The sequence below is a fragment of the Falco naumanni genome, chromosome 2, assembly GCF_017639655.2.
Source record: "Falco naumanni isolate bFalNau1 chromosome 2, bFalNau1.pat, whole genome shotgun sequence".
In the NCBI taxonomy this organism is placed as follows: Eukaryota; Metazoa; Chordata; class Aves; order Falconiformes; family Falconidae; genus Falco; species Falco naumanni.
The window spans coordinates 32,881,245-32,902,825 of NC_054055.1; the positions used below are offsets into that span (position 1 = coordinate 32,881,245).

The 21,581-nt window shown below is 46.3% G+C and overlaps 1 protein-coding gene across 2 annotated transcripts in view; it reads left to right on the forward strand.

The window, feature by feature from the left end:
* Positions 1–357: 357 nt before the first annotated feature.
* The window catches only part of LCP1 (lymphocyte cytosolic protein 1), a 52,664-nt gene continuing 31,440 nt past the window's right edge, over positions 358–21,581 (forward strand). The window contains exon 1 of one of the 2 annotated variants that reach the window (XM_040583917.1): positions 358–379. The gene's annotated coding sequence lies outside the window, so the exon portion shown is untranslated. Of the gene's footprint in view, positions 380–19,982; positions 20,205–21,581 lie in introns of those variants that run through there. The other variant, XM_040583916.1, reaches the window with a different exon arrangement.

The window sequence follows — 21,581 nt, forward strand, 5'->3', positions numbered from 1 at the left end:
CCCAGGGAACGCACCCTCCTGCCTCCCCAGGGGCGGCGCGGGCCCCCGGGAGCTCAGGCACAGGACGCCGGGAGCCGGGGCTTGCCGGGGGCGGCCAGGCGTCCCGCTGTAAGGCCCCCACAGCCCCCAGGAGAGCTCGGGGCGTCCCGGGGCCCCGGCTCCCCTTCTCCGAGCCGCGACGGCCGCCCCAGCCGGCGACACCTCACGGCCGCCAGCGACGGCGGCGCGCGGGACCAGGGGAGTGGGGCGGGGCTCCCGCGGGGTGGGCGGGGCTCCCGCGGCGGCGCGGGGTGCGTCGGCGGTGGGAGCAGGCGGAGGGGCTGCGGCAGCTCGCCCGCCCCCTGCTCGGCATCGCCTGTTGCAGCGCCGCTCCTCGCTGGTAACTATCCTCTGTCGGTTATGCTTAATAGGTGATGGTGATGGTTGATGTCCCCCTACGGTGCTGGCGGGAAAAAATGAAAATTAAAACGAAGCGGAGCCGCCGCCGCTCGCCAGGGAGGGCCCGGGGGGCGCGGCAGCCGGGCGGGCGGTGACCCCGGGGGCTGCGGTGCCGGCCGGGAGCAGCGCGGGGGTCCCGGCGCCGGTTCGGCACCAGGCGGCGGCTCCGGGGGGGTGGGGTGGCGGCGGGCGGGGAGCCGTGCCCCGGGAACGGGCATCGCTGGCGAGGCTGGGAACGGGGCTGGCAGCGGGGCTCCGCTGCTCTCGGTGTCGCCCTGTGCTCGGCCGCGGGGGGGGGGGGAGGGCAGGCGTGAACCTGGTGCTGCTTCAGCAAACTGGGTCGGGCTGAGCCAAACCTCGTAAGAATTCATCTCGGCAACACGGTTATTCGGAAATGCACCTGGCACCGCAGTGCTGGTTGAAGTGAGCCCCGCCGGCTGGAGAGCGACGGAAATCCCGCCGGGGTGTGAAGTCGGTTGAGAGTGACTCGGAGATGTGGCACGGGGCAGGGTGCGGGCTGGGCAGGGCAGGGGGGGGGGGGGGGGGTGCCGAAGCGGAGGCACTTTTAGCATCTCTATTAGCTGAAAACGATCTCGTGAGGTCGCGTTTAGGGACTGATGACCAGCCTGCATCAGTGTCAGGCGAACACTGACCACCCACCATCGTTTTCGGTGTCAAAAACTGCTTAGCCAATACATTTAATCTTAGTATTTATTTTTTAAATTCCTTTTTGTCCACAGGGTCCCACTAAAGGCAACTTCTTTATAGCGGTAATAGTGTTGAGAATTTCTGAAGGGCATTTCCTTTGCCTCACTATGGAAATGAAGAAGCTGGTTTGCATGTTGCAGATGACTCTGCTGTTTGTCCCCTGCCTGCAAGGTTAACGTGTCCCTACTGGGCTGGCAGCAATCAATTTCCCTCTCTTACCTCTGCTTCTGCTCTTCCTTTGCATGTACTCCACTGCGTAAAGTGAGTGGAATAGGCTGAGGCAAAAATTTGGATGCCTGTCCTCAAAAGAAACTGCGTAAATTAAATTAAAGGTATGGCTGCAATGTGTATAATAGATGCCAGAGGGGAAATATTTATGTAACACACCGAAACATTAAGGTTTTTTTTTTCAATGTAATTGTCATCCAAGAATCAATACTGTGCCCGAGTGATTTATTTTGTCATTGGCCTTTGTGCTTAGCAGTGTGAGATTCAAAGCAAAACGTCACAATGAGGAAATGCACGTTACATGCACACCGTGTGAAATCGTGAGCTCTCCCCCATTAGGCTGTAAGCTCATTTGGGCAGGACTTCCGCTGTCCCTGTCTTGGCACAGTAGCGGTGGTTGCATCTCCACCGTGGTGTGGTGGTGCTTGGGGCTGGCGGGACACCTCAGTTTCTGCCCCAGCACCCCATTCTGTGGGAGGCGGAATGGGATGTTCATGCCTGCCTTTGAGTTTGGAGTTAGGGTACGACCAGGGTGAGCATCCAGACCTGATCGCCCAGGCACACTCCCAAGTCCCCTGGTCAGATGTAGGTGTGGATGACACCCTGAGGATGACACACCTGAGGATGACACTCTGAGGAAGGCTGGAAGGATACCCAAAGGATACCCGAAACCTCTTACTGAAACATTTTATGTGTGTTCATGCTGTTGACAGCGGAATACTGGGTTGCAGTCTTCTCTTGGAGGTAAATGGGGCACTTTATGTCTGGCAATAGGGATAATCCAACAAACCCTTGCCAAAATTCTTAAGTTTTCTCCACTGGAGCAGTGACTTCAGCAGGGTTAGTAGTTTCACCAACATGCATGAAGCCAAGCATTTGGCAAGTGGTATGTGGGGTCGGTCCAGGCACAGCAGATGATGGTACAGTGCTTGGGCTTGGCCGGGTCCCTTCTGCCAGGTGCCCGCTGGTGGGGACGGTCGGGGAACCCTTTCCTGCAGCGCTGCCTCCTGGCTCTGCAGCCATGTCTGTATGACCATATGGGCCAGTGCTAGCTAGTACGTGCACCCCAGGCTGAAAATCCTACCTGTTGAATACCGGAGTGTGATTTAGGCTCCCTCTCCTGAGGAAGTTTTGCATCCTGCATTCTGGGATGAATTTTTGCTTTTATAGGGGCTCCTGGCAGAACTTCTCCAGGCTTCAGTGGGATTGGGTTTTTCCTCCTTTCAGGAATAAGGTGGCCTTTGTGTTTGCAAGATCAAGGCCTATCTTTCTTTGTTTCAGCATAAAAGAAAGTTACAAGAGCTGTACTTAAAACACCATCTCACTGAGGTTTGTGTGTTTTCCCTGGTGGGGAAAGAGCCTTTTTCCATTTTCTGTTCCAGACCCTTCCCATGGCAATGGCAGGGGCTGTGACAGCAGCTGGGTAGTGGCACAGACGCCTGAGCAGGTGTCTGGTATGACAAGACACATGGGAGGGACTGTGGCCCAGATCCCCAGCAGTGTCTGGCACTGTTCTTCATTGATGATCTGTTATGGGTGACCGTTTGGACGGTACTTTCATTGGCTGCTTCCAAAATTATCTTCTCTATTCCATTAGCAGTCATTAAGATGTAGAAATTGTGAGTGAGAAGGTCAATAATGGTGGCAGTCCAGTAATGGAGTATGCTATACACGGTATTCCTGAGTTAGAAAACAAGATGAAACTCAGATGAAACCCCATTTCCCACATCACGGGGTGCTTTCTCACCATTAATGCTTACCCTCTCGCATCCCATCACTGTCTCTGTAACAGACCTGCAACTCCTGAATTTTCCCATGTGCAACACTCACTTCAGGTAGCCCTTGCTGAAAAATAAGCCCTTAGAAAACTCATACCCTCCGATCATCCACACAAAATCAAGAGAAAGGAGCAGCGTAGAACCACAGGCAGGGTTGTGTTGGGAGCACATGCCAGGAGATCAAGAGGAGGAAACGCAGAGATACACGTCTTCTGCTCCTTTGCATGCACAAGTGTAACCTGTACTATTGCTAAATAACCATACTTATTTATTCATGTATTTATTTTACAGATAACCTGCAGGGTTTTTTTCATGAAATTACAATAATTCATCAGAAATTCTAGTCTCTTCCATGCTATTAGAGAAACCACATTACAGTTTTAAGGGCTGGATGAAACTCTGTGCGTTGCCAAAATTGAATGATTTTCATCAAGAAGAAGCTAGGACCATGCTGCTAGTCCTCCTGCTGACCTTTAGTATTTATTGCTGACATAGCACACAACTGGAAAATTCAGCAATTGGTAATAGCATTACAAGGCGGACTTGAGGGATGTTTTTCTAAATTAATGGTGGATGCTGCAAAGAAAACATTATTTTTTCTCTCAGTGTTTTGCTTTTTTCCAGGCTCTCTTTGTGCTGCCTGTGGGCAGAGACCCTCTGGAGAGTGCCCAAGCAGAAACCCTGACCCAGCCAGCTCTCAGTTGGTCCTGCTATGTGCAGGCTTAGGAGCCTGAGTCCGGATGCTTGGCGTTAGCGAAGGGAATAGTCCCTGTGTAAACATCTGCAGTCTGTAGGTGTCTGTTTTTCCTTCCTACCCTACCTAGTGACCTTTAGTATTTACAGTGCATTCATTTCCTTCTCACTTGCAGGAAGACAGCTAGTCCAGTTTCCTTCTCTTTTATAGGAAGGTAGCTAGTCCACTTAACCAGTATTTTGAATAAACTTAATATATTTTTTAATCTGCTTTATTCATATTTACTCTTTCTATTGTGATTTTTTTTTATTATTCTGAATCAGTATATTATATATTTCCCTAGTTTAAAATGTATTTATTTTTTTTAATTTTCATTATTGATCCTTCAATATTTATTTTCCTGTTGTGATATTTTAGCACTAGTAGGCCTTTATTAGATTGTGAATGTACACCCTTGCTGCTGCTGTTTCAGGAAACTTCTGAGGTTGTTCTGTAGAGTTTTTTCTTTAAAGAAAATCTCAACGTGTTTAATTTTGCTCTTGCAAGGCCTTATCTTGCAGAAAGCGGACTGGTTTAGCTGGGAACACTCATACGTATGAGCTAAGTAAGCAGGTATGCTTTTAGCTCAGGAAAGTTTCCTTCCTTGTAGCATTGCGTTTTAATGTAACACACTGAGCATGAGATTTGGGTACGTGAACTCCAGAGGTCCTTTGCAACCAACATACCCACGGTTCTTTCTTCTCAGTCTAAGCTGAGTACGACAGGATGGAAAAGCATGGTTAAAGCTCTGGTGTTGGAGTATTTGGGACAGCAGAGTGGCAGCCCGTGTCTTTCACAGCACACTTAAATCGACGAGTCCAAAGTTTTTTGAAAAGGTCAGCATCATTCTGAAATTGATTTCCCCAGAGATGAAGAACTGTAAAACTGCAGTAAAAAAATATTTGTTTCAGAGACCTGAGTATTTTACAAAGTTTTTTTTTTTGTTCCTCTAAGCAGAAATAGCTGTATTTCTTACCAAAGTGGAATTTATTTCCTCATTACAGTTCCTGTCATTATGCTGTTATGTTTCCTAACCTTGAAATGAAAGCAGTTTTGTTAACTTTTTATATATGCTTGTTACCATGTTGGGATTGAATTGCCTATCCCAGTGTTATAGAAAAAAAGTGCAAAAAAAGTTTCATTTTCTTGAGTGTACACAAGGTAAAAGGGAGGCAGTGTGCTGGGTAAGAGTGGAATTGTGTGGAAAAAAAAAAAAGAAAAAAAGCCAGAGTTACTGAGCTACTGCTTCTCCCTGCCCCCACCCCCAGCAGTTTTATGGGGTCATCGTTAAACAGCAAGGAAAAATGCAAACCCTAGTGTCTGCTGTTAAGCAGAAGACTCAAACTGAATCACTGAAGAGATACTTAAAAATAGCATCATTAGAACATCTTCTTTGTTTCCTGATTATGTAAAGACACATGAGAACATTCTCTAATTTTTATTTAAACAAATGTCTGAATGATTGACTCTAGGAAGTTGTCAATATAATTTTATTCTACTGCTTATGGGAAGAACTCAAAGGGTGATATTTCAGTGTACCTTACAGACGAAATCCTCTCTCCATTTGCAAGAAAATAAATAATTTATACCATATATCAAAATCTTTACAAGCTATACAACTTTTACCCTACTTTTACATTTGAAAACATCTGTACTCCCAAGTGTCAGCAAACTTTTCTAGCATTTATGTCCTGTTGTTTTGTATACAGTCCTTGCTTGCCTGACATTCTGTAAAGAGAAATATGAAGTTCAGTTTGTGAGACTTCTATCATGAAATATTAGTAATAAACTCTTGAATATGTAACTGGCTCCCATTAGTTAGCTTTGGTAGACTATTTTTTGCTTCTTCCCCTCCCCATATGTTTGCTGTCTTTTTGTACAGGCAAGTGTCATGACTTTGCTCCTCAGTTTTTTCACCTGTGTATCCAGGTCAGAGTTTTCAAAATAAAACTGAGATTTCAGATTAGCCAGTCTAAGACATGAAAAAACATAGAGCAGTCTCAGGAAAGTGCTGAGCAGCTACCATCAGAAAGCTGGACCTTAAGGTCCCAGGGACGAAGATGCATCCAGGCTTTCTGCAAGACCTGCAGACCAGAAGTTTGTGGAAGTCCTCAGGTTCTGGATCTCAGAGTTGACCCATTCAGGGTTAAGGGAAATGGCAAAGGTCATACAGTGTAAATTTGCTTGAATTACATTTTGCAGGTGCAGTGAGGTCATTTGCATGTTAGTGACTTGATCAGCTTGGCTTTAATGAGCAGAGTTAATCAGAACTGTGATTAACACAGGAAGTGTGAGCAGGGACACGTAATGAGCAACAATGTAAAAATATTCATTGTTGCCTATGAATTAAAATGATGTAGTTCATGTGTTCTTTAAAAAAACCTTAGTTTCTCTAATGACTCTTTTTAAAATACCCACCTTGAAACTCCATGAGCATGCTCATCGGCAGGGTCCTCACCGACTGCTCTGTTGTAAGGGTAGGCAGAGCAGCCCCTAGCTTGGACGAGCTCCCCTTGCTAAAAAGACCAAGACTCAGCAGAAGGAAAGCATCCTCCTCACGAGGTACCCAAAGCCAAATGCCTTGCCAAGTTGGTTGGTGGGGTTGCCCCATAAAGAAGCCATCTCCGAGTGTGGAAACGGGCTCCCCTGTACCTGGTGGGAAAGACTTGTGGTGCCACCAAGTGCCAAGCCTGGGGTCATCTGCTGCCTGTGAAGTGGGTCAGTAATAACATAGACATCACATGGATAGATGGTGCAAGGGGAAAATAGGGCAGAGGAAATAAGACTGTGCGACTCCCTTCCTGATGAGATGGGGTCATCAGCTGCTGAAAGTCTCCCGTGCTCATGAGAGTGTGTTTCTCAGGACTAACACCAACCATAAACTCTTTAAAAAGAAACTGTCTTTGAATATGCATGTCTGTAGGAGGCCTGATATTTGCAAAAGTTGTTGGGTTTGAGGTAGCACTGGACATGTCAGTATGCACAAGGCATTTGGGACAAATAATTAGTTACCAAAAAAAAAAAAAAATCCCGAAAAGAGAAAATAATGTTTTGCTTCTTGATGATGGTAACTGTTCTACAGGATGAGGCAGTAATCAGTTTCTTTATTTTTACATCGCAAACACAGTTCTTATATTGCCCGATTGCCTCAGAGAGATTGCTAGGTCAAAAAAGAGGTATCAAAGGAGAGATACTTTCCAGAAAATGAGACAGGGATTTATAGTGACTCAGAGAAGGAAAATACCCTTGCTAAAGATCCTTTAGACCCACCTTAAAGGATAGCTGACACATTTTACATTCGATTTCTCAATGCTGTGATATACCCACTGGTATAGCCCCAGTATTTTTGTGTGGATGCTACACTCCTAGAATTAGAAAACCAGTTTTCAAGCCAATTCAAAAGCAGCCCTCAGGTGAGGACTGGCATTTGACACTGATTTTCAGATAACCCCTGCTGGCTGCCCTTGCTGCAAAGCTTGGAGTGCCCAAGCATTAGCCTTTGTCTGCAGTTCTCGTTTGCATCCCAATGTTCAGACATCTTCAACATCTACTTTCACAATTACGTACGATATATAGACAAGCAGAAAGTCAGAAGGGGAAGGATGTCTGATGGTTAGACCACTATTTCAAACCATAGGAGATGTCTCCAAGATACATGTATTAAAAATATGTCTTTTTTTAAATAAAAGAAGTGGAATATTAATTAATTAATTACATTAGTCAGTGGCACCTTGGTTACTACCAGCATTTGAGCTAGCTTCTTTAAGCAAATTTTTAAGCTAGCTTTTTAAGCAAATCGTATTTCTGCACTACTCTGCCTTCGGCATCTACATACCTTTAGTTAAATGGGTTTGTGCAACCAATGGTAAACAGAAATCTTTGCAGCTGCAAGAGAAGTATCCCCTTAGGCTGGAACTACCATGTATCTGCCATGTATTTATCCTCTCATCCTTCCCCTTAGAGCCTTTCTTGTGGTGGGATTTGAGGACTCCTGCATTGGCCCAGGTGCACAGAACCCATGCAGCAGCATGTCCTAGAAATTCTGGACAGAAGCACACAGGCTTTGCTTAAATGCTGACTTGTTTTGCGAGGGCAGCTAGGAAGACCTGCTGAAAAGATGGCCTTTAGTAAAAGCTGGGGTTGTGGCTGCAGACACTTCTGTGCTGGGAAGGAAGGGGGACCACACGGCTTTGTGGGGAGGCTGCAGCGCAGCCGGTACACAGGATCTTAGTAAATGCACAGTAATTTATCTCTCACTGATGAGTCAACATCTCTTCCATTCATTGCTGGAACATACCCTTGGCCATAGAGTAGCTGAAGCATAATAGTTCACATGCCAGCTGTCCTCACGGTGCCTCATTCATGTGGCCATGGCCAGAAATACACCTGCCGAAGGTGTCCCTGAGCTTTAAGTAGAGAAAGCCCACAGTACTGAAATCTCACTGGGGTGTGGAAATGCACTTGTTTTTAAAATAAAAGGTAACAGATCTTCAGCCATGAAGGAAACAGATTACAACATACAGCTGAAACTACTGAGGAAATACAAACAGGCTGAACTAAATCTAGTTTTTGCAAAAGTGCCTGCAAACCCTGTTGTTTAAATGCGATGTGTAAGTCACAGCTTGCAGCATGCAGTTGAGGATGCCCTTAATCAGTGTGCTGCACAGGAGCACGGGAGGTCTTCTCTGCGGAATGAATCAGGAGAAGACTGGTTTGTAGGGGATCACTGCAGGCCATCAGAGCTGCCCCCTAGTTTTTGTTCCTTTTGCAGTTGCAGGAACAGCTCATGTGCAGAGAAGGGAGAGGAACCAGGCAAACTGATGGGATTTTCTGCAGTGGGAGGTCTTTGCCTGGCTCTCCTATGGTTTGGCTGTGCAGTGTGTGTGACAGCTAAAGCAGATATTTCATTACACACTACTCAGTACATGTAATATGTAGAAGAGATGAAGAACATATTTTGTTATAGCTAAAACTCAGATACTTGGATACTTTCCACACTAATGCTTGGAAAAGGATTTAGAGTTACTGTCATGTAGGAAACTCATTGCTGCTCACGTGAAGCTCATAATTCACCAGGTGGGAAAAGGCAAAGAAATGCCTGAAGGAGCATTAAACCAGCCAAAGCAAGCAGGCAGACTGCTCCTGGCACTCTTGACACTGAACGCTCTTTCCCTTGAGCTATTTGGTGGTTTGTGCTAGACTTTCATCTCAATCTTATTCCTTCAGTCCTGGCTAGCAAAGGGGGTTGTAGTAAAAACTGAAGGTGCTCCTGCTTTCTTCTCCCCCACGCTTTTGCAGCTACCTGAATGATGGTGGTAGAGCAAACCATCCTGTCTGCCTGTTATATCTGGTTCCTCTTACCTCCCTCTCTGTTTCGTTTGGGAGAGTGCCAGCCCTTTGGGGCAGCTTGCCTTCTTACCCTCTATCTTTCTTCATTCCTGGAACCACAGTACCCAGAGGCTCCAGGAGCTCTTGTACAAACTAGCCCTAGCAACAAAGAAGACGCAAAGCTGTAAAGGGGAAAAAAGCTGAGCACTTGGGACCATTCTGGAAGAAAAATTCCTGGCTGCCTTACCCATTCCTCTACACAAACTTGAGGTGCCAGGGAGGATGGTTTCTGGCCAGCACTTCATAGTGACTGAGGCCATTTTTATCCTTGAGCAGTAACGTGGCTTATTGTACCTGGTCCAAAATTTTGGAGTGGACTCTGTGGCCAGTCTGTACATTACTGACCATGGCAGTGCTTGCCAGGCATGTCTGCCACCAGCTTCAGTGGGAACGGGCCTGGTAGAACAGGACTGGCAACCCCCAGGGTGGATATGTAGATACTCCCGGCTGTGGAGATCTGCAGAGGACTTACACTGCAGCCTCTTCGGCTTGCTCCTTGTGCCCATGGAGCATGCAAAATGTCACCAGCACTGCAGGGTGTCGAAACTGCAGGAGGAAATCATCTCACACTGATGATGCATCAAGAAATCCTACTGCTCAGGTGGTATTCCTGGTGCCCATCTCTCCTCTGTGTACCCTCAGTTATCTTGTGTGGGATATGCAGAGGAGACAGAGGCAGAGGGTAAGGTTCCATGAATGGCTTTCAGCTATTTGGGAAGCTTGTCTGGCTCCATCCTCCCTGTGTCCATGGAACACCTGCTTTCCCCCTTCCCTCCTGCTGCCATAGGGCAGGCATCAGCTCACCAGGGCAATCGAGCCCCACACTCCCTGCATGCCCATGTCTTGTCCTTGGAACAACTTCAGTTGCCTACCCAGGGGCAGTGACAGCAGGGCTGCTGGCCATGCCTCAGTTGTCCATACTGGCCAGTTGCTCACTTCCAGGTCATGACATAAGCTGGCCAGTGGTATCATCTGCAAAGGTTTCCTTCATCCTGAATGTGTTCAGGGTCTCTGTCCCTGCTGTTTAGGAACAGCTGAGCTCAGAGGTGAGGGTGTTTGCCATTCATTGTGTGAGGCACGGATAGTTATCTGAGAAGAGGCTAAATAGATCTGCCCGAGATCATCTCCAGAGCTGTCCCGCTCATCAGCCCAGCTGTAGAATGAGGGATGGAAACTGGGCAGCAAAGTCGGCTAGGAGCAGGACTAGTGACACTGTCCCTTTTGGGCTTTAGGTTTAGGGGGTGGGTTGTGTGCTTTTGCTCCCTGCAGGTCAATGAGTGCCTGGGAAAATGGACTTCACTGTTGACTTGTGGGTGACCTGCAAGGAAGACATGGTCTGTGCCTTTTTTTAGTGGGATGCAGAGCTGAATATGGCCAACCACTATTGCTCCTTGGGCTGTTTGTGCAGGGGATTTCTGGGCAGCTGCCTGGGAGGTTTTGTTCTTTTTCCATGATATGTGAAAGCGAAGTGGGCATTTGCTGGGATTACTGGTGTGTGTCACTTGGGTAGCACAGGGTTTATCTCCTGGCTTTGCCCTGCAGAAGGCCTTGGTTTCTAAATTCCTGACACCACTGACAAACACACAGAGAAGATCAATACAGTTGTGGAGTTTTCATTTGCTGCTGAATTGTTTAACATTTCAGTTTCTCCTATGTCTCTTGAATGCTGTGTCAAAAGAGCAATTAATGTTTGTTTCAAGTTTATCTGTCTTTTAGATAACGTGCAAGAGCTAATGTTTTGTGCTCCTTTTCAAGAACAGTTGTTTAGGGGCTCTTTTGAGTCTTCTGACATTTGGAAACACACCTGTTGACTTTGCCTCATTAGCTTTTGGTGTGCATTGGCCACAGCAGCACAGAAAACGGAGCAGCTAAATGAGGATGCAGAGCTGAGGAACTCCCCTGCATGTCTGAGGATGTGCTCTGCCTGCTTCCTAGCAGTGCAGGCAGCTCCTGTATGGTACCCACTGGCAGCAACACAAGCAGCATCTGTGTGCTGCTGATAAGTATCTGACACATCACACTTGGTACTGGCTTTCGAGTGGTGGATCCTTCCATCTCTCTGTGTTCCCTCAAAGGTCTTTCACTTTAAGCAGTCAGCAAAATTAGTCTGGTTTTCACTTTTACCACATGCGCCTTCTGTATGATTGTTAACTTAACTACTGTCCCAATACAGAGGGTCTTCCTGACCGTATTTTAGTTAGGTGTTAAATATGTTGATTGCTAAAACTTGTCCAGGGTGCCTCAAACTTTTGCTTAGGCATGCAAAGCCTCACAATCTTGGCCACCGTTACTGTCAAAGCCTGGCTACTGCTCTGTATAGACTTATAGAATAGGAACATGTCTTTGGATGCATACCCTCCAATTGCAGAGCGCATCCACATCTCTTCAACCTTATCTCAGCGGAGCTTCCAGCCTTATTTCAGCTGAGCTTCCAAGAGGTGTCAATGCTAACCACTAGGGCAGGAAGGTGCTTGACCAGCAAAATGAAAAAACAAACAGAACAAGAAAAGCAAGGAAAAGCTTGGTTTTGCTTATTTGAGATAAGCAAAGTTGATACTGAAAACATGAAGGAATTGTAACTGGGTTTTTTATGGGCTTGGCCTGAAGCAGAATTGCAAGTAAGACCAGCTGTAATCGGTGCTCACGATTGCTAGCAGGCAGAGAGGGGCAGAAGTGTCTCCCCCTTCCCAAGCTTTTTCCCCTCATATTTGTTAGTTTATGTATATCATGAAAGGGATTAATCCCAAATACAAGCTCTGATTGGAGGTTTTCTTAATCACCATGTAAAAACATTATTGGGACTAGATTTGTCAGGAAAGAGGGTGGCCTTGTAAGCATTCCTTTTCCAAAAATAGAGATGTACCAGGTAAGAGTTTGTTGGATTCAGGACCTTTGCAGAAAGCCTGACCTCAGATACCTCCCGTCTTTAATTTCCATACCGATGCCTCCATCAAAAAAACCCAAACCACCCAATCTTTTTTTGTCTTCCTGCAGCTCCAGTCGATGCAGGACGTGTTCCTTCTGAGTGAAAGGCTGTCACCCAGTGCAGCACATGGTCAGCCTAGCGCTGGTTCTCACCTCCACCCGCAGGAGCATGGCGAGTCCCTCTGCTGCGGAGCCAGAAGCAGGGCTGGCTCTGCAAACACAGCCGTGGCAAGGCTGGAAACGAAATGCCCTCGGTTTGGGCATTTGTTCTCCACATTCTGTACTGAATTATTATTTTTTTTTTATGTTCTGTAGAAACGCAGCAAGTTCCTCCTGCGGGAGGCAAACTTCCCCTCCCAACAGGGAACTAATAACTGCTTGTACAGGTTTCTGAGTGGCAGCTTCTGTGCAGAATTTCAGGCCATTGACCACCATGCTTGGAAAATGCAGGCAAGAGGCTGTAAAAAGAAGTGGGGCTTCTGAGCTAAATATCCTTAGAAATATTATGAAGAATGCTCACAGAAGCACACTGCATGAGAGCGAGAGAGCTTAAACAGGGTATGAGCCAGGGAGTAAGGAAATGGCAAGAGGTGGAGGGAAAAGGGAAAAAAATTACAGAAAATGTGCAAAGGGAAAATGAGAGAATAAAGGGAAAAATGCCAACAAAAAGAAGAAGAGATACAGGAATATAGCTTTTAAAGAAGCTGAGTTAAAAAAATGAAAAATAAGCCAAAAGGAAAGCAAACAGCCTAGGAGGTTAAAATTTCCAAAATTTAAAAACATATAAAATAAAAATATAATGATGTAGTATTCAAGAAGGTACGTGTGCGAGTGAGCCTGTGTGCACATGCTATTTTGTTCAGTCCTACAAGCGTTCATGTGCAGATTTCCATCTGGGCCCAAAGGAAATTGAATTACATTTTTCTTGGCAAAAAGCTGCCTGTGGAGAACTTGTCTGGGGGGAGCAGCTTCACTTACAAATATGGGGTTTTTCCTGCAGTTGCACCAGCTTGCAGCAGAAGACAGGTACATGAAATTGTGGCAGTGGGATGGCGGCGCCTGGGCTCCCAGCAGAAGTGCTTTATCTTTGCCGTGACAGCTGCCCCAGGCACATGGCAGAGCCTTGTGCCCACGTAGCAGGCAGGGCAGGTGGGTCTGGGGAAGCCCATTTTGCCGCTAAGCCAAAGCCACCTATGGTTTATTCAGCAAAAATTGGGTGAGATAGACTGTAAGTATAACAGATAAGTTACAGTGAGACAGCTTTTGACAAATTCAGATCCTCAAAAATCATGACTTTGTTTCCTCCCAGCTTGGCAAAAACAAGTGTCATAATTATAATTAAAAATAAAATACTTTTTCCATCTGTTTCTCCATGCTTTTTACTCCTGTAAGCCTCTGACGAGTTGAGCCACCGAAGTCACGTTTTCATACTTTTTCCCTCATCACAAAGATGAAATCGTAGAATCATAGAATCATTTAGATTGGAAAAGACCTTTAACATCATCAGGTCCAACCATTAACCCAGCACTGCCAAGTCCACCACTAAACCATGTCCCTAAGCACCACATCTATGCATTTTTAAACGCTTCCAGGGACAGTGACTCCACCACCTCCCTGGGAAGCCTGTTCTGATGCTTGACCACCCTTTTGGTGAAGAAATTTTTTCACAATACCGGATATAAACCTCCCCTGGTGCAACGTGAGGCCGTTTCCTCTTGCCCTGTCACTTGTTACCTGGGAGAACAGACCGACCCCCACCTGCCTACACCCTCCTCCCAGGCAGCTGTAGAGAGCGATAAGGTCTCCCTGAGCCTCCTCCTCTCCAGGCTGAACACCCCCAGTTCCCTCAGCCGCTCCTCACCAGACTTGTGCTCCAGACCCTGAAAGAAAACCCAAACAGCTCAGAAACAGGTTTTGGGCTGAGTCAGGGTCTAACCAAGACTCTGGTATTCATAGGATTGCCCAAAAAAATAAATACACAAGAGCCAGTATTGTTGCAACAGCCTCTGTGAATGACACTTCTAGACCCATATCCTTTTGGAAACGGATATATGAGCTGGAGGAGTCACCGCTGGTCTCTGTTCGAGCCATGGGATTTGGGCGCTCTCCTGGGAGAGGCAGGGCGCGTGCCCTCCGCCTCCCGCTGCAGTCAGACCTGCGGGCTGGCTGCTGGCCGTGGCTGCTCTGCCGCTTAACAGTGGCCAGGCTTTTCCAGCCTCTTCTTTTCACTCTCCCACCAAGTAAAACCCAAGATTAGTTCCTGCACCGTTATTAATATTTCACCAGTACTCGCCGTTGCAGCAAATGGATGGTTCTGCTCAATAATTCATGGCTGGGTGTAGCCTATTAAATTTGTAGTGGGGTGTACACTTTCCTGTTATTTATTTATCATTGCTTTCACTTTACAGGGTGTTTTCTTCCCTGCCATTTTTCACTTGCTTAAATGCCTCTCCTTCAAAGTTCAGGCTACTTGCAAGAAATTAATCTTGTTCCTTATGCCTTTTAAGTAAGGCTAAGCTCTCACTGCAAGGACCTGGGACTGGGCTATCATAAGGAAAACTTCCAAACACATTCAGTCACTTCAGTGCAGGAAATCTCTTTCAAGCAAATGACTGGGAATTCGGTACCAAGCCCGACAACCCAAAGTTCATCCATGGCCTCAGAGCTATCTGCTTTTTGTTTCACAGAGATGTTTGGCTATTTCTGCTGAGGAAACAACCTGCTCCAGGACCTACAATTGACTGTTGCCCTGTCTCGCCCTCTGCCAGCAGACACTGTTCTCTCTCAGACCCCTGAATGTATGTTTTGAGATGTGTAGATCTTTCTAGGCTGGTTGTAGGTTGTACCCCCTGCTTAGGAGTGATCTTTAGCTTTGTGATGTGGAAACAGTCTACTCATAGCTTATTTGAGCGTCATGGCTCATCTTGACTCCTAAATAAGACAGCTTGACAGTGAAACTGAAATAAAGTTTTCCTTAAAAGGCTCTACGATGGGTTTTCAGAGTTAAGGGTTTGGAAACCAAAAGCTGCACAAGCATGTAAAAAAATAAACCAGTCTCCCAGCCTAAGTTTAACAGGACATTATCCTCCTGGTCGTTCCTGTGCCCAGCTCCAAGGGAAAGTGTGAGTTTGGAGAGCCACTGGTCCTGAGAATGACCCTGCCAAAAGCATGCTTTTCAGTATGAGAGACCTTCTTTCTACATTCCTCTATCTCCAGACGTGCCAGTATATGAGCCTAGGCTTCCCTTCCTGCCCAGGTAAAAATGCCCGCTCAAGGCTGCCAGCCCTGCTGTGTGGCAGAGGTTTCCCTTCATTTTCTTCACACCTGCGCAGGCGTGGGCCAGCACCCTCCACGCTGCCTTCTCCCTCCTCCTTTGGCTCTGTGCAGCGGCTGTGCAGGGCACCGCTGGGAGTGCCGGTACAAGGGGTCCTGGCATGGAGGGTGGTGGTTGCATGAGGGTCAGGGATCCCATGTCTCTGGGAGGGACAGCTCAGTGGCAGGCTCCAGCTGGAGGTGAAGTCCTGCAGTGACAGGTCTGCCCCACTCCTTCCTGCACGAACGGATTGAGACAGAGAGTGAGATGCTCTTGTTGCACCAACAAGGATTTCATGATATCATGATTCCAGCTGCAAAAGACCCTGGTTTCCAGGTTGTGAACAATTCAATGGGATCACCCACTATTGCTTTGTATTCTCAAGGCTTTTTCTGGCAGATGTAATGCAGGAAGAATACAGCAAAAAAGGTCTTATTTTCACAGGCATTCTGCAAAGCTCCCAGTCTTTAGTATTCTCTCTCCCACAGAGATCACAAGTGGCATTTTGAGATACATTGCTAACGCAGACAGTCCCAGCAGTAGGTCAGATTACCTCCCCTCTACCTGAGCACACGCCATCAGAGTAATGGCTCCTGCTTCACAAGGACTCATTTACCTTTCAACAGCATTTAAGTTCTCAGGGTCCATTTTCAGAAGCAAGGCAGGTTATTTCAGTATCTAAATCACTAGTGGCTACTGGAAGTGTCACTGACTTCAATGGGAACAAGAACGGGGTCACATGGAATAAAGGTGTGATTTAGATTGCATCAAACTGTAGTGGGAATTAGACCGGGTACTCTGTACTTACGTAAAAGCAAGATATTATTTGTTTAAATGAGATCATTTTTAAATAATTTCCATTAATTTTGATTTGCCCTAGTTTTTCATGGACCAGGAGGTTCCCCTCAAAGGGTTCATTTAAAATTGTGCTGTCATTAAAACAAAGACACTTTGCAAGGTCCTCAGGAAGCTGCCACTGTCAGTCTGGAAGATTTGTGCTGCTGTCCCTGCTTTGCTCCCCACCACTCCCTTCCCATCCTGTGTATGTTCTTGGAAGAGGACAGTCCACAACCTGTGACTGTATCAGCAGCGGCAAGGGAAGGTGGTGCGTGATACGAATGTGATTTTGCAAAATAATGGCCTTTGGAGCAACTCATTCCCTGAAGCAGAAGCAGTCTCCAGGAAGACCAAGGAAGAGGGTCTTAGGAGACTGCAGTGAGCAGTTACAAATGCAAGAGCCAAGAAAGAGGTGGTCGTGCCAGAAAAGGCCACCGCAGGAACACTCTTCCCTAGTTCCCACAAGGAAACTGTTCACCTACAGCAGACCTCAAATCTCTCCTCAGTTGGGGATCCCTGCAGACCCTCTCTGGGCTGCCAGAACACAATATTGCCAAGTAATATGAAGCTGCTGCTGTACCTCTTCTTAGGCAGATGCCCCAGTTCCTTTGAATTTAATTCCCACTCATTGGCAGAAACCAATTGGGATCAATGGTTCCTGCAGGGTTTTTGGGTTGCCGCTTACCTTGCTAAGAAATATCCAAGCTTGATGACAGGAGAAGGTGGCCAGTGGCTGCCCTTGCTAAGGCTCCCCACAACACCCAGGGGTGAAGGGGAGGAAGGTGAGAGCCCGCTGGCAGGCGAGGAGGCAGGAGTGAACACCTGCTGCTGCTCAGGGCTGCAGGGCTGAGGCAGGGGCAGAGGAGAGCCAAGGCTGCGAGAGAGGAGGACAAAAGCTGTGGAAGGGTTTGAAGCCTGCAGTGACACAGCCTGCCTGACCTGCAGTGACGCGTGGCTGCATTGCACGGGCAGCAGGATGAGAGTATCAGTGCTGCAAAAGGTACGTGGAAAGAAAGGTCCTTCAGGCACGGGGATGATAAGGGGCAAGGCTTTTGATGTGTTTTAGTGGTGACAACAGAGGGGAAAGGATTGGTTTGGAGCCTGTTTGGCTGTGGCTCAGGGGCATAGTCTGTTCATAATTATAGTCCTCTCTCTGTGAGTGATTAGACACAGTGCATGTTAATTTATGGTTCTTAATAGTCATCTTAGTTGCTTCCTAATATCCTTGCATGTAACTGGAGGAACACCCTTCTAACTCCTCTGCCTTTCATTCAAGTAAATCTCACAGTAGCTGCACTGAGATTTTGCCCCTAAGACTGGAGCTGTAGGTCAAATGTATTATTTTTCTAATGGGGGACAGTAATGGACATTGAACTCGGTATCACAGCACATCCTATCGTAACACCAACTAGTCTGTTGCTAACTGTAAGCGTACTTCATTTATATTGAAGAGTTATGATTCAACACACTTCTAGGAAATAGATACTATAATGATTGCCTGCAGTATCCTGTCCTGTGTAAGAAATTACATTAGAGAGATCATTGGTATATAATCATATATTGCCAGCAATGCCATAAACAAGCATCACATAGGTACAAGTTAACCAGGTACAGGTGGGAGTTAACTATTGCACTGTACCAATGCAGTGTATTTCAGTGCTGCCCAATAAAATTGTTATTTGTGTGATGCTTCAAGGATGCACAGTGCAGAATTTAAATAGTGCGTTGTCATGACAGGACTTCAGCTCAGGTTGTGTGTAAAGACTATTTAAGTTTAGTGAATTTTGGTGAGACAGCATTTTTAAGTATACACAGTGACATTCTAGTAGGTCTTGCAGTAAAGCAGCAAAAGGAAAAGGGATTCATGGTCCATATGGCAAATATATAATTTTTTTGTTGTTTATAAATCCATCATACTTTAAATCTCATCCCCACTGTTCTCGTATTTCTAAGCTGTTTGAGCACTTTTTAAGCACAGCTGGTGCTTATTGATACGTCCTGGTATGAATCAGTACTGTGTGCTGATGACACAGGATTAAGCTCAGTCTAAATGAGATGAATATAAAATATCATACGCTAGGGTGGAAAATCTGAGTACCTCACCTAACTTCTGCAACAGCTATGATAACTCAAGGGAGGATGTTAAGAGTGCTTAGCAAACGTCTCTGATAAGAAAACGCCCACCCCTAGTTTTCCTGTGCAAGTAAGATGTTAGATTTAAGGCATGCATCCATTTGGTGCCCTCTTCCCTATCTCAGAAAAGGTACTGCAGCATCTAAGGAGGTGTCGTGGAGTGCAACAGAAATAATTAAGGATTTGAAAAAGCCTGTAAGAAAAAAGTTGGGGGAAATCATCAGGCTAGTGTTAAATATCTTAGCAAACAAAGAAGGGGAGTCTGTCAAATAACGAAATACCACACAGGAGGTATTTTTCTAGTAGAAGGAAGTAATCATAAATGCCTGGAACATATTTCATTGTAATTCTGAATACAGCAAATGTACGTGTGCTTCAAGGATAGATCTTAACTATGGGGATTTGTTCATGAGAAGGTTTTCCTGAAGCTCTCTGACATGAGCTTGTAGCTGATGGTTCAGCTGGTCTGAAGAATTGTGAATGACAGCTTTTTCATTAAAGCCCATTCAGTTGGGTTATTTTTTCAGCTGCCTGTTTTCGGAGGTAGTAAAAGTCAGAATAGAAGTTGTTAAAGAAGCTGAAGGATGATTCTTCAGCCTATGGAAAGTGGTGGGAATTCTGCTCTTAAGGCAGGACATTTGTTAAAATCCCCATGGGACTGATGAATCACTTTCATCTATTGATGTTGTGTTTTCAGTTCTGCTACAGCTTCTGCAACGCTGCATCACCAGGGTTGAAAGACAGCTAATGTTTGCATCCATCACACTTTTACCCTTGACCCTCAGTGTAGCTGGGAAACATACCCTTGAAATTAGTGTCAGTTGTGAGGCGGCGTGAGGAGCACTGTGTCCTGTTTGAGGCTCCCCTGTACAAGAAAGGCTTTGACAAACCGTAGAGAGCCACCAGGGTGGTCAAGGGGCTGGAATACATGAGATCCAAGAAAAGGCAGAGAAGGTTGAACTTGTTCAGCCTGGAGAAGAGAGGGCTGAGGGGAATCTTATTGGTGCCTACACCTACCTAATCGGAACTTACAGAGAAGACGTACCCAGCCTTTTGTCAGTGTGCACTGAGAATAAAAAGGTCAGAAGTTGCATCAAGGGAAATTCCAACCACATGCAAAGAAAAAAAGTTTTCATAGTGAGACCAGTCAAATGTTGGCAGAGGTTGCTCAGAGATGCTGAGGACTCTCCATCCCTGGAGATGCGGCCCCAAAAGCCCCAGCCTGACTTTGCAGCCAGCCCTGTATTGAACGCAGGGTAGGACTGCAGACCTTGTTGTCATGCAAATTTAAAACATGGCTGCTTTTATCACCAAAAAGAGAAGGTGTTTGGTGCGTATACATCTGCTTAGTGAAAGAGAACTGAACCAAAGAGGGTAAAACTGAGAGGAAGCAGTACACATCAGTGCACCTATTGTAGGCGTAACGAGGCGAGGGAGACCAGAGAATTTCCTTATAAAGACAATCTATTTCACGGTGATGTTTTGTCACCAGTCACTTCCCGCTTTGGGCTCAGTCTTGGGCTTACAGTCTTGGGCTTGACGAGTTGCTCTGCAGAAAAGGAAGATTTTCCTCATCACGCAGCAACCTGTTTCGACATACTACTTGGGAGTTCCCCAGCCACCAGAAGTTTGGGGTTTTTTAAGAACTTCTCCCCTTTCTGTTGGATTTGCAGCTGTCGAGCTGTTGTGCCCGCAGTTTGGACCCACCGCTTGAGCCCGGGAGGTAAGATCACAGCACACGCTGTTCTTTTAGCAAGCAGCTCTCGTTGAGTGTATGAACAGTTTAACTGTGCAGGAAATTGTGGTCACAACGACAAAGCAGTGCAGGTCTGTACAGCATGAAGCATGTTCCAGTTGTCTTGTGCACAGCATTTCTACTGACCTTCAGGGAAGCGTTTGATGGATTTAATTGGGCAGAGTGGTCTTTGACTGAGTAGGGTGGTAGTCTTTGAATTTGCGTTGGTTCGTCAGGGTATGATGAAGTCAGAAGCCATTATTTAGATTACAGAGTGGATCCCTCTAAGGAGGTAATTGTCATTCCAGTGATGAAAAACACTGATTCACAAAGCTAATGTATTTTGGCCCATAGTGTTTACAATCTACTCTGCTGACTGTTAAGACATTTATCTTAGGCTTTTATAAATGTAACTTCACTCTTCAGAGAACAAATAAAACTGATTCATGAAGGACCCTGAGTGTAGTAGGGACTTCTGCTTTAAAAACAGTGATATGAGAAGGTTCTAGCATTGTATTTGCCTTTTAAGATCTTGACTGTTGAAGCTGGTCAGGCTTGCCCCTTGTCTTCTTTGGGATTTCAGCTCAGGCTGCAGACCAACTGTGTCTTGCAAATGTCTACAGATGGTTTAGGTGGTAGCATTGTAAACAGGAGCCTTTGGGCTTAACTTTTTGCTCCGTAAGAGCAGTAGACTGCTGTTTTTGTCAGATAGTGGCTTCCTCAGCACATGGATTTGGTTTAAACACTGTAAACTGAGCCTTAAATCTGTGAGCAACTTGACTTTTCAAGCAAATGGGACCTCAGGCCTTTGTTAGTGTCACTGAAGCCACAGACAAAGTTGGCCAGCTGGTGCCTCACTGCTGCAGATATCAAGTGAAGACGATCTCTAGCAAATGGCAGGCGAGATTGTGCCATGAGAAGTGCAGATGGATGCTCAGCGGTTTGATTGTCTTGATAAAAGCAGATCACACCCTGAAACATCTCATGTAGAGAGGTTTGGCCATGTATTGCCTCCCTCCCCTCTTGCTTCTCACACAGGGATGATCTTGCCCTCCCGAGATGGGGCCAGAGGGTCTGTGCAGGGTCAGGGGTGGGGCTGGGGAAGCTCTCCGGAGTGGACAGGAGACTTTGAAACCCCCTTTGTGGTGGGAAACTCCGTTGAGGAGAGATGCTAGAGCCACGAGGGACTGGGAAGTACCTCCCTGCTTGCTGGTAGCAAGGATGGGGATTTCTGCTTCAGTCCTGACTGTGAGACCCAGATTTGCTTAGCTCAGAAGCTGAAGACAGTGTTCACACAACAGGTCAAAAAAAAGTTGTATTCTGTTGCTGGTTTTGAATCTGCTTCCTGAATGGAAACCAAGTAAG